General features: G+C 38.7%; 1 protein-coding gene across 1 annotated transcript in view; it reads left to right on the top strand.

The window, feature by feature from the left end:
- Positions 1–13,177, top strand: part of GRM7 (glutamate metabotropic receptor 7) — a gene marked incomplete at its 3' end in the record, with an annotated part of 816,540 nt that overhangs the window by 448,083 nt on the left and 355,280 nt on the right. The gene's annotated exons all lie outside the window — the stretch shown is intronic.

Genomic DNA, 13,177 nt, shown 5'->3' with positions numbered 1-13,177 from the left:
TACAGCTTGACATAAATTTCTTTGTCAATTCATTAACAGACTGGCCATTGCAAACGCTCCATTGCAGATTGTAGGAACATGTCAGCTTATTTTTTCTTAGCATAAAGTGATCCAGCTGATGAGCTTGTCACGCAGAACTTGGGACAAAATGGTGAGCTGCTCTCAAACACAGTAGGAACAGTTCTGATTTTGAATTCATCTTCTCCATACCTATTCTGCACTGATACTCATTGTCACTCAAGTCCTGAAGGTATTCATGGACAGGAGGGGGTATTTTTTAACTCATGGTATCAAAATAGATGAAGCACAATGTTTCTGTATGCCCTGGCTCTGTGTAACTTAACAAGTCAAGTTCATTACCATGACTAGGCATGGCCTACAGGGAGCATTTGATAGTTTAGGGAATGACCCAATCGTTATGAAGCCAGATATATTATTTGTCCCCCAACAAGAAGTAACCTTCCATTTTCCCTATAACAAAATTCAAAGGAGGTTTTTTTTTTGCTATTTGTGTATGTATATGTTCAAAATATAGATGAAATAATCGAATATCTATTTATACATTTTAATCTAGTAACTTTGTTCTATATATATGTTTAATCTATATATAATATGATGTATTAGACTTATTCTTTTTTTCTTCAAATGTTCAAATGTTTCCTAAGCATATTTAAGTCCAGTTTCTTTGTCATCTCTAGAGCTACTTTATGAAACATCTTGTAGTTTTCCAAAGCATATTATCTTGATTTCCGCCTTATTGCTGGAAATATTATTCTAATTCAATCTGTGTATGAGTCTATTGCTGGATCGTTGATCCTAGTACAAGTACTCAATCATAAAACATAAGGACTGTGTCATTTTGTGTTGTTCAAAGTTTACTCCAGGTGTTCATGGTGTTCCTTTACAATATAACTATGCACTGTATAGCTTTGTAAAATGACTTTGAAGAGGTTCTTTTTAAGGTTCTTTTTAAGGTGCTCAGGATTATAATGTATTGCCCTTTTACCCCTTCATGGCCCTCTGTCTTTTGAACTGTTTTTTCAGAATGTACATCATTGCTGTATATCCAAAGATATTGTCGTCCATAGTTTATCTTGAAAATGGATTTTGGTATGACTGGGCTCTTCTGGGGGGGATATTTTTATTTGTAAGAGCAGTATTGGTCTAAAACCTGAATGCAACAAGAATCAAGTTATTTTATATTCCAACTCCATTACTAAAATATATTGGGAATTCCTGACAAAATACTAGAACGATGTTTTTCAGTTTTTAGTAGAATATGACTATTATTTATCTTGACTCTAACTTTCCTGCCTGTGTTTTCTTTAGACTGAGTTGAACTCCTACAGGAGAATAGAGGTGGGATTGGGAGATGGCCCTGAATAAAAATTATACCTGAATCAAGAAAAAAAAAAACCTTCCAGTGTCTTCTCACAAAACTCAAGTGTATTTTAACAATGTAGTATAGAATGATTGCTCTAAAAGAGAGGAAAAACAAACCAAAAAAGTAGTACTCACAGTTGAAAAAATTCTGAAGAGTGTCTGGATAGTAAAATCCCCGTATGATCTTTCTGTCAGCCATGTAGATGGGGTCCTGTGGGTAGCTGATCCAAACATTCCTTCAAAACTTCACATTCTACATTCTTCCCTTTGCCATAATTATTCCTTAAACCTGACTCTTAGTGGAAAAACAACATCAATTCTCAAAACACAGAGAGAAACAATAAGTAGAGTAAGAATCTTAAAAAGGCTTAAGAGAGTACAAGAAATAATGTCTACTTGGAGAAAATAGAACAAGTACGAGAGACACACATCAAGTGTAAGACCATCACACTTTAAGAAAATATTTTACCTGAGTGAGTGTCTCATCTTTCTGGAGATGGGCTTACAAAGACTAAGAAGGCATTTTTGGGAGTTCTGCTCCCTGGAATATAATAGTGAGTTTGTCAAGCTACAACTTATAATTATGCCACTAATTAAAAAATGGAAGTGATTTGCAAAGCTGGAGTGATACATAATTATATTTCCTTACCACATCACAAAATGAATTGTTTTTCTTCACATAGGGTGTATTTTTTTGAAAGTTTTTTTTTTTTTTATTTAATTAGTTAAGTTCTTAGAGCTGTGTGTTGGCAACAGGTAAAATGGGACTCATATAATAGTTTTTCGTTGGTAGTAATGAATCATTTACATAATTCTTTTCCATTCATGTAACTCATGCCTTTGGATTGCTTCAGCATTTACTGTTTGAAAATAGGAATTACCTATTTCCTGCATTGCTTTACGGTATTCCACAGGGAGTTACATGATTTAGATGTAAAAGCATGGGCTTTAGCAGCACACAAGCCAGATTTGGATCAAGGTATTTAAAAATCCTCTGAGACTTGTCCTCCTAATCTGTAAATGTGTGATGATAGTAAGCACCACAGTCTGGTTCTAGCAAGGATCAGATGGGCCATGCATGGGACGAAACTGCTCTTGTAGCAGAACGTCTGGGACTATACCTATTCTTGATTCCAACTGTACCTCTAACATCAAACACAGAGCCTAGCATAGAAGATTAGTATGGTAAAAATGTATTGGATAAATAAAAATGAATGCTAGTAGTTGATGTTTTCCATGCTCACTCTGAATCCACCATTTTTTTTTCCTTTTTCAAAGATTCTACTAAGTACCAACCATCTTTAGTTCTCACTTATTTTGACTAATCCATCTTAGTGTTCCCCCTCTATATTGTACAACGCAACTGGAGAGTTCTTTCTAAAAGGCATACATAATCATGATACACACTGATCATAAGATAAAATCCAAATGTTTTACATAGCTTCAGGATCCAATATGGCCCAGCTCTTGTCTCCTTTTCACCATAAGTTTTTGCATGCTCCGTTATCCATTACACTAAATGTACCCAGAACCTGGGAAACTGCCCCAAGCTTTATTATATTAGTTAAGGTATATGCTAAGCTGCTGTAACAAAGAGACCCCGGAATGAGGCAGCTTAAATAAGATAAGCTTTCTTTGCTTTATGTAGCTGGATAGAAGTGAGTGAGTCGGGTCTGGTGGCATGACTCAGGTGTAGTCAACATGTGTGTTCTTGTGTTGGCCGTTCGTGTGGTTAGTCAGGCAGTCTTCACTTCTCTTCACATCCCCTTAGACGTAACTTTTTCATATGGCCGTGATCAATTACAGCAGAAGTTGGAAAACGTAATGTTTAGCTGGATAGCCATGTCTGTAGCTACAACATGGGAATTCTATTATTAGAAGAGGGGAGAGGATGTCGGAGTACAGTTAGCAGTCATTGCCAGATGAGTTTTTATAATTCCCTCTTACATCACTGTTTTTTTCTAAATGGTAGTTGTCAATTCATTTTGTTCTGTTTATTCCACTACAGTCTAGAGATTTCGAGGACAGGAAATATGCTTCCTTCATGTGTCATATCACTAATGCTGATTATAGTCCCCGGAACATAGTAGGTGCTCAATCCCAGGATCAAGGCAGATCTTACAGAGATCTGTGGAAAAGAGCTTTTTTTTTTTTTTTTTGAAAAACAACTATGCTCTGGTTTACAATTTATTTCCCCCATTTTTCTTATCTTTATTCTGAACTAATCAAGGATCCTGTAGATAAAGGAAATAGCTGAAAAAATATGAGCATCTCTCATAGGAAATTTCTCTGGGAAAAACAACAGCAAGGCAAACTTTGACTATAGCCACTCTGCCTAGCATAGTCTGTGGGGTGACTGCATAATATATAAAATGAATTATCTGGAAGACATCTACTTTCCTGGGTTAAAAAAAAATGAAATTTCTGATTAGCTCTTTCAGAGAACTAAAAGGTATTTTGATATCTGAAACCAAGGCTTAAATAGCTGATACTGAGGGATTTTTTCCCTCCAAATTAGTCAGTTAAAAGTTCTTCAATAAGTTTAATAAGTTTCCCAGTGTTCATTCGTGTCATATGTTGATGTAACATCTCCCTAAGACCCATTCTTCATATCCATATATGCCTCAGGTTTGGATGATTTGGGTCTAAGTTGGAGGAAGGGAAAGAGTTAAAGATGTCTCCAGAAAAATTCAGCAACTGAAGGACAAACAGCAGAATGGCTGCACAAAGGGCAGAAATAATTCCTTTTTTTCCTCCATGACTTCATAGCCCACCTTCCCTCATGGAAGGAATGGTGCCTGTCAGTATCTGGGTTGGCACTTCAGTGAATATGTTTGGTGTTACAAAAATCAAAATCAGTCCTCACAGTTCCTCTTCCGTACTTCAGGCAGTGGTGTGGTAATGTGTCTTAAACCTGAGAAGATGTTTTAAAATTAATTTTTAAAAAGAGTTTCTGAAATTCAGGACTCAATAAATTAATCTACACTTAAATCTCCTCAAGCCTTGAATTTGCTTTCAGAAGCTTGACTCATTGGTTATCTGTATATGCTGCTGACTTGAGCAAGAGCAGGGATTCTAAGTGAAACACTATTTTAAACAATTTTTCTTCTTCTCTTAGAACCCATTGAGGATTCATTGACCGTCTACTGTAGGTCCGTTTGTGGGACTTACATAGTCTAGGACAGTGCAACTCAAAATCTGTAGTAAATCTCTATTAAAAAATAATTTGATCCATTGCAGACTAATGTTTCTGTAAAATAGAATTTAAAAGTTTTAGCTTCTAAAAGTCGATTCGAGTTTTGAAGCCACCTCACTGTGGACCTCAACAGCAAGCAGTTCACAGACAGACCACACTTTGAGAGCACTGATCTAGGAGATGTAAAAAGAAATCGTAATTCTCCTCTCCAGTTGCAGACAACTTGGTGAGACACAGGCATAATTAATCCATAACTAAAAGAAACAGTAATTGCAGTAAGTGGCTTATAACCCTTGACCTGAGAAAGAAAGAGGGTATCAGACTAGAGGCTGGTTAAGTTAGATGTGATTAGTAGTAATAGCTAATAATTCTTGATTGCTTGTGTTGTGCTAGGGACTAAACTAAGCTCTTTTTACATGTATCGGGTCATTTAATTCTCAGCAGTGCACCAGGAGGTAGCTGCTACTGGTAACCCAATATTGTAGAGGAGAGATAGACATTTCTCTGCCTCTGTCATTTGATGTCCCTCTCTGTTTCTGTCCATGTCTCTCTCTCCCCTGTCCCACCCCCAGTGCGCGCGCGCACGCACACACGCACACACACACACACACACACACATACACACACATAAATAGTAGACCTGGGATTTGCGCTCAGGTCAGTCTGTGTGACTCAAACAGCCGCCCGTGGGCTTAACCTATTTGCCATAGTGCTTTGAAGGAAGAATTGGATTTTGAAAAGGGAAGATGTTGCTAACAGACTTAGCAAACAGAATGAGCCAAGGTATAGATCCGTGAGTTAGTGGGCTTGGTGTATGTAGACCAGTGTTCTAGAACACAAGACCCTAAAGATACAGTTGGAGATAATCCTAAAGAAATAAGAGATGCTCAGGAAGGAGAGAGAAGCCATTGGATCTGCTGGAGGATGGGTAGGTGAGATGTCCTAGTCTGAAGGAAGAGATATCCAGTCAGATACTCTGTCTCTGTAGGTGAAGGTCTCACCTAATGCCATAGAAGCTTTAGACGCTGATGGGTATGATGAGCAGAAGCATGGGCACTGCAGCAGGAAGCTGCTGCTGCTGAGGAGGGCGAGGGATAACTAGGGAAAGAAGACTGTTCGGGGGCAGAAGATGGTGTTCACGTTAGGATTTGTTGGGTTTCAAATATTAGCAAGGCAGTCACGTAAAGAGGTTTACGTGGATTTGCTCCAGCCCATAAAACATTCCAGACGCGCCTTGTGCTGGAAATGTTTGCCTTGTGTCCTTAGGTTGTACACAAGCTGTTGATGTTCAGCATATGTTGGGAAATCCAGGTATGGAGTCCGGAGTGAAGTCTTACCTTTAAGGCTAACTGGTCTTTAGAACCAGAATTGTATTATAGAAAGCAGTCTGCATGCATCAAACAGGCTCCCAATTAGCTTTGGGGCTGTAACTGTTCAGAACTCTTTGGAGCCCTTCACTGTATGCCATTCACTGTGGTCACAGTTTAGAGGCTGTAATATTTCGACAACTAATCCTTGTAACGTGTAGCAGAACGATTCAGAATAAGAGCTCCCAAGGACTAGCAGTTATTTTCAAATTGAGCACTTTGGTACAAATCAGGTAAGTGTTGATACTCAGATCTTCGTCAAGGACAGTGAAGACTCCATCATTGTATTGTAGGCTATGCTCTATCTTCCCACAGCAATTTTGATCTGCATCAACTTTTATTGTACGTGTGAGAGGAGTGTGTTGAGGGAGAGGGGATAGGAGAGAAAAGAAAACAGTAGAAAGCCTTTTTTTGGTAAATTCTCAAGAAAATGTGTCCTTGGCAGTAGAGAAGAGTTATGAGATATTTTCTCCTTTTATTTAATGTATTTTTCTTGAAAAAAGAAAAGCCTTATATAATGTATCACTAAGCCAACATAATTCACACTGCCATGTGGAAAGCACAATTAGAGCAGCATATTTGAAATCTTTCTGGAATTTGGAATATGATCCAGCCATTTAAGAAATCTGAAGGTACTCAGACTGTTTTATTCTCCTGCAAGGACACTGAATAAAGTCTCACAGTTCAAAGAAAAGCTGCCACTATCTGCTTAATACCTTAATTATTTGTGGTACCTTATCTTGGTTACCTCCGATACGCTGCTTTCTGAATCCTGTTTGCCAAGTTTTCCTTTCAAAATCATAAGTAGCTTTTATTCTTGGGTCATTGCTTTTTCAAGACTGCCTAATTTGGTTAGCCCGAGTTTATTTGTGATGTAATCCCAAATGATGTTAGCTTGGCCAATTTCATTTTATTTTATTTATTCACGTGAGCATATTAAAAAAAATCAGATTCTGTGAATGCTTAAACTAAGCTTTAATCCCCCATATAGTGTCTGTTAGGTAGGCTTTCTTTATCCATCTTCTTTAGTTAATCTCCCATTTCCCTTAAACTGCATTAATAAACATAGCACTGAGAAGCCAGTCCTTTACAAGAAAAGCCCAGAGCATCTTTGCCTAAACTCTTCTTTATTATTCACAGTCTGCTTTCCCTTGTTTTAAGGTAGAACTCATATCCACAAATGGGTCTGTGCTACTGAGGGATGGAGAGAAAGAAAATAAAATGGCAGCCGATACCCCTTGAATATGGGTTTGTGATGTCAAGAGTCTGCTTTGAATTTTCTACTTTAACAGTTGGGAATGAGGCACACCTCTTTGGGATTTCATATTCCAGAGCAACCCCCTATTTAATAGAGCTTTCTGCAAGGATGAAATGGTTTCTCTGCTGTGCGATATGGTAGCCACTAGTCATGTGCGGCTATAGAACTCCTGAAATGCTGCTCGTGTGACTGAGGAGCTGCATTTTTCAATTTTATTTATTTTAGGCAACTTAAATTGAAATAGCCACATGTGACTAGTGGCTGTCATGACAGGGAAGTGCACTTCTGAAGAGCGGTCATCTCAGTGGCATGCTTTTTGGCAGAGGCAGTGTGGCACAGCGGAATCCAGCCTTTTTTGTTATTACCTCTGGATCCTTAGGCATGTTACATGTTTCATATGTCTCTGAACCTCAGTTTCCTTGTAAGAAAGAGTCCAAGTCAAAACACTTCTTCGCATGAGGCATAAGTAATTTAAAACATGGGTACAACAGGCTTTCCTGAGATCCAGCACATGTGGACACTCTGGAAACATGAGTTTAAAAATACAGAAAGGAGAGCATGAGATAGAGGACTTGGATTCACCCTCAACATCTATATTTGAGATAGTGAATTAATGACTGAAGATTTCGGACTTGGTTATCTCTTATTTATTAAATGAGTTGATAATTCCTGCCCTGACTATTTGAGAGGATCTCTAAGTTCTGAAACTTTTACCTCCTAAGTGTTTCTTGAATCTGTTCCCTTTCTTCCTTTTGTCTACTACGGCCCCCTCTCTCATGTAGATGACACAGCAGCCTCCTACCAGGCCTCTTCACCTCTGCTCTCAAATTCGGACTTTGTGTTGTGACTTGAGCTTTGAGAGTTGACCTCCATATACTCCATAATCTAAAGGTTCAAGTCCGTACCCTTCTGAATGGCAACTAAGGACAAACCATGAACTGGCTTTCATTTAAACATCCATTCTTTATTTATATTTTCTTCCCCACATGTAATCTTGGGCTTCCCCTGACTTCGTGTCATCCCCCTGTCACACACCACACGTCCTGCTGTTTTTCACCTCCATGGCTTTGCCTTCCCTGTGTCTGCAATGTCCTCTTTCTCTCCACCACCATGCCAGCCCATAGTTGGATTGACTAACTCTTCGTGCGCTCCTTCTCTTCTCACCACCCACCCCTCTTTTTTATTGATATATGTATTGTAGCACTCAACTCAAGCAAAACAACCTACAAAAACCCCTGTGACCCCATCTTCCCTTAGCCTCATCCCAAAACCAGGCTGTGTCACCATCCTCCTCCAGATGAAGAGCTCTTTCAATGAACACGCACCATTGTTGTCTCTTTCTTCCCCACTAGACCATAGTCTTCTTGAAAGAAAAGTTCAAGTATCACTTGCCTTTGTAACCCAAATACCTGTTAGTTATAGCTCAGAAAGGCTTACCGACCAGATGAGACTGTCCCACGGATGCCATGAAATAATGTAGGTGAAGGCATTTTCAAAATGGCAGAGTGCTCCAAAGATATAAGGTGGTACTGTTTTAATTAAACGTTCCTGCTGACTTGGTGTCTGTATCCTGCTGACCAGCTTTATGACAGGCTCACACCCCATGGTTCCAGCTGTCTGAATGTTTCTCACCAGGGGGGCAGACCACTCCATTCAAACAGGAGGTTGCCTGTGCCCTCTGATTCTCACTTGACAGTTCATGGCCCATTGCTGCAAGTACTCTGCCGACTGTCCACTCATAAATGCTGGAATCCTCAAACCAGGTTGTCTTCCTAATAAATGCCATGTACATATTTCCCCCGTCCTATGCAAAGTGGCCTTGAGTTTCTTAAGGAGAACATAATAGAGTATTTGCAAAAAGCTGGGATTCCCTGATACTGTGCGTTGGGATGGTTACTTACCTGAAAATAGTCTTCCTGATGTGTTACAGCTTCAGGGACACTCTTGACCAGGGACTGGTAATATATGGCTCTCAGGACAAATCTGACCCATTTCCTAGTACACCTGTGTACGTGATAAAGTTTTATTGGAACATAGCCATGTCCATTTGCTTATGGATTGTCTGTGGTTGCTTTTACACTACAGTGATTGAGTTAAATACTTGAGCCACAGACTATATGACCTGCAAGGCCTGAAATGTTTACTGTGAGGCTCTACACGGAAAAAATGTTCTGACCTCTATCCTAAAGCAGTGGGTTTTTGTGGGGGTTTTTAGCTTATGTTTTTCCCCAGTTTTATTATTGAGACATAATTGACAAACAGATTTGTGTAAGTGTAAGGTATGCAGCATAATGATTTGACTCACATATATTGTGAAATGATTACCACAATAAGATTAGTTAACATCCATCATTTCATACAGATACAAAAAAAAAAGAGAAAAAGAGAAAAATATTTCCTTGTATTGAGAACTTTTAGGATTTACGATCTTAACAACTTCTGTGTTAACTATAGTCATCATGTGCATTACATCCCTAATACTTATTTATCTTACAGCTGGAGGTTTGTAACTTTTGACCACCTTCACCCAGTTGCCCCTCCCCTCACTCCCATTCACTACCACACCCCCACCTAGGAACCACAAATCTGATCTCTTTTTCTTTGAGTTTTGTTTTTTTTTGTATATTCCACATATAAATGAGATCATACAGTATTTGCCTTTCTCTCTCTTACTTATATCACTTTATGTTGTCACAGATGGCAGGATTTCCTTTTTTTATGGCTGAACAATAGTCATATATATATGTATGTATCACAGATTTTTATCCATTTATCTTCATTGTTTCCATGACTTGGCTATTGTAAATAATGCTGCTATGAATATGGGGGGTGCAGATTTCTTCAGCATAGTGTATTTGTTTCCTTTGGATATATTCCCAGAAGTGGAATTGCTGGATCATATGGTAGTTCTATTTTTAATGTTTTGAGGAATCCCTGTACTGGTTTCCTAGTGGCTGTATCACCTCACAAACCCACCAACAGTGCACAATAATTCCCTTTTCTCTACATCCTCTCCAGCATCTCTTATCTCTTGTCTTTTTGATGATAGCCATTCTAATAAGATTAGCATTTCCCTTATGATTAGTGATGTTGAGCATCTTTTCATATACCTGTTGGGCATTCATATATCTTCCATGGGAAAACATCTATGTAGTTTCTTTGCTCATTTTTTAATTGGTTTATTTGTTTTTTTATGATTGAGTTGCATGAGTTCTTTATATATTTTAGATACTAACCCCTTATTGGATATATTATTTGCAAATATTTTTTCCCATTTTATAGGTTGTCTTTTTCATTTTGTTGATCATTTCTTTTGCCGTAGAAGCTTTTAGTTTGATGCAGTCCCTCTTAAGTATTTTCTATTTTGTTTGCTTGTGCTTTAGGTATCATATCCAGAAAATAATTACCAAGATCCATGTCAAAGAGATTTTTTTCTATGTTTTCTTTCAGAACTGTTGTGGTATCTGGTCTCACATTTAAGTCTTTAATCCATTTCAAGTTAATTTTTATAAGTGGTGTAAGATGGGGGTCTAGTTTCATTCTCTTACTTGTGAGTATTCAATTTTCCTGGCACCATTTGTTAAAGAGGCAGTCTTTTCTCCACTAAGTATTCTTGGCTCCCATGTCATGTATTAATATACATGGGCTTATTTCAAGGCTCTCAGTAATGTTTCATTGGTCTATGTGTCTGTTTTTATGCCAGTACCATACTGTTTTGATTAGTATAACTTTGTAATATAGCTTGAAATCAGGATGTGTGATGCTTTTCACTTTATTCATCTTCTTCAGGATCATTTTGGCTGTTTGGGGTCTTTTGTGTTTCCATATAAATTGTAGGATATTTTTTCTACTTCTGTAAAAACTGCCTGGAACATTGATAGGAATTGTGTTGAATCTATAGATGGCTTTGGGTACTCTGGACAATTTAACAATGTTAATCTTTCTAATCCATGAACACAGGATACTTTTCGATTTCTCTGTGTCTTCTTCAATCTGTTTTGTCAATGTCTTTCAGTTTTCAGTGTACAGATCTTCCTCAACTTATTATGGAATTAGGTCCAATAAACCCATCATAGGTTGAAAATATTGTAAGCCAAAATGCATTTATTACATCTAACCTACTGAACATCATAGCTCAGCCTAGCCTGCTTTAAAAAGGCTGAGAACACTTACATTAGCCAACAGTTGGGCAAAATCACAAAGCCTATTTTATAATAAAGTGTTGACTATCTTATGTAATTTATTGAATACTGTACTGAAAGTGAAAAACAGAATGGTTGTATGGGTACAGAATCGATGTAAGTGTATCAGCTGTCATGATCCTATGACTAGGAGCTGTGGCTCTCTCATGCTGCCCAGCATCAGGAGAGAATATCATACCAAATACCTCTAGTCCAGGAAAAGATCAAAATTCAAAACTCAAAGTATGGTTTCTACTGGATGCATATCCCTTTTGCACCATCATCAAGTCAAAATATCGTAAGTGGAACCATCAATAGCCAGGGACCATCCGTAGAGGTTTTTTACCTCCTTGGTTAAATTTATTCCTAAGTATTTTATTGTTTTTGATGCCACTGTAAATGGAATCATTTTCTTTATTTCCATTTTGGATAATTCATTGTTAGTGTATAGACACTAAAGCAGGGTTTCTTAATCTCAGAACTATTGCCATTTGAGGCAAGATAATTTTTTGATGTGGAGGTGGTCTTGTGCAATGTGGTATATTTAGCAGCATCCATGGCCTCTGCTCACTAGATGGGCAACCCCTCCACATATGTGACAACTAAAAATGTCTCTAGTCATTGCCAAATGTCCCTTGGGGGGACAGAATCACTCCCAATTGAGAAACACTGCTCTAGACAAAGTAGACCCAAATACATATTAGGAGAAAGGAAGAACAAATCAACCATTTAAAAATATAAAACTATCAGATTGTATCACGTACTTTCTTTCCTTTGGCAAACTCATTACACAGATTCCACTGACCTAGGATAATACCTTTTTTTTTTTTTTTTTTTTTTTTTTTTTTTTTTTCTTTTTGCGGTATGCGGGCCTCTCACTGTTGTGGCCTTCCCCGTTGCAGAGCACAGGCTCCGGATGCGCAGGCCCAGCGGCCATGGCTCACGGGCCCAGCCGCTCCGCGGCATATGGGATCCTCCCAGACCGGGGCACGAACCCGCATCCCCTGCATCGGCAGGCGGACTCTCAACCACTGCGCCACCAGGGAGGCCCTAGGATAATACCTTTTATCTGCCTGGTCGGGAGGGGAAAAATATGGAGATTTTTCTAATCAAGTTCCTATTACTATCCTTCAACCAAAAGTTCAGGTTAAGTAGTATATGTGCACTGGCAGCCTGACCATAGGGTGTGAAGCACAGACTGCGACACCTGGAAAAACTGAGTTTAAACCCGAGCCTTTTCAACACACTAGCTCTCTAAATTTGGGCAGTTTACTTTGTTTCTCTGAACCTGATCTTCCTCATTTGTAAAATGTTACTAGGATTAAATGAGATGATGTTTTTATAAAGCACTTAGGACAGTGCCTGGCACGCAAGGGATAGTAGTGATAAGAAAGGTGGGGGTGGGGAAGAAGAAGCAGGAGGAGGAGGCGGGAAGGAGGAGGAGGAGGCGGGAAGGAGGAGGACGAGGCGGGAAGGAGGAGGACGAGGGGCGAGGAGAAGGAAGAAACTGGTACTTGCAAGCACCACCTGGAGCGGCAGAAAGAAATGTTAAAACCAAAATGTGTTAGGGTTGAAAAACATTAAAGGGACCTCAGATGTTTGAATCCCTGCCATGCTTGTGTGTTTGTATCCCCTGCAATTTGTGAACTAGGTCTTTTGATGAAAGGCATGGTCCAATTAGTCCAGCAGCTACTCTAAAAAACCAAATAGAAAGACTTACATAACAAGAAATTATATAAGAAGAGTTAAAAATACTGAATACTAGTTGTGTTCATAGAATACAAAAATCTTG

The sequence above is a fragment of the Mesoplodon mirus genome (assembly GCF_964341445.2).
Source record: "Mesoplodon mirus genome assembly, chromosome: 12".
Taxonomy (NCBI): Eukaryota; Metazoa; Chordata; class Mammalia; order Artiodactyla; family Ziphiidae; genus Mesoplodon; species Mesoplodon mirus.
Note: the sequence above shows the minus strand (reverse complement) of the source record. Positions and strands in the feature narration are given on the sequence as shown.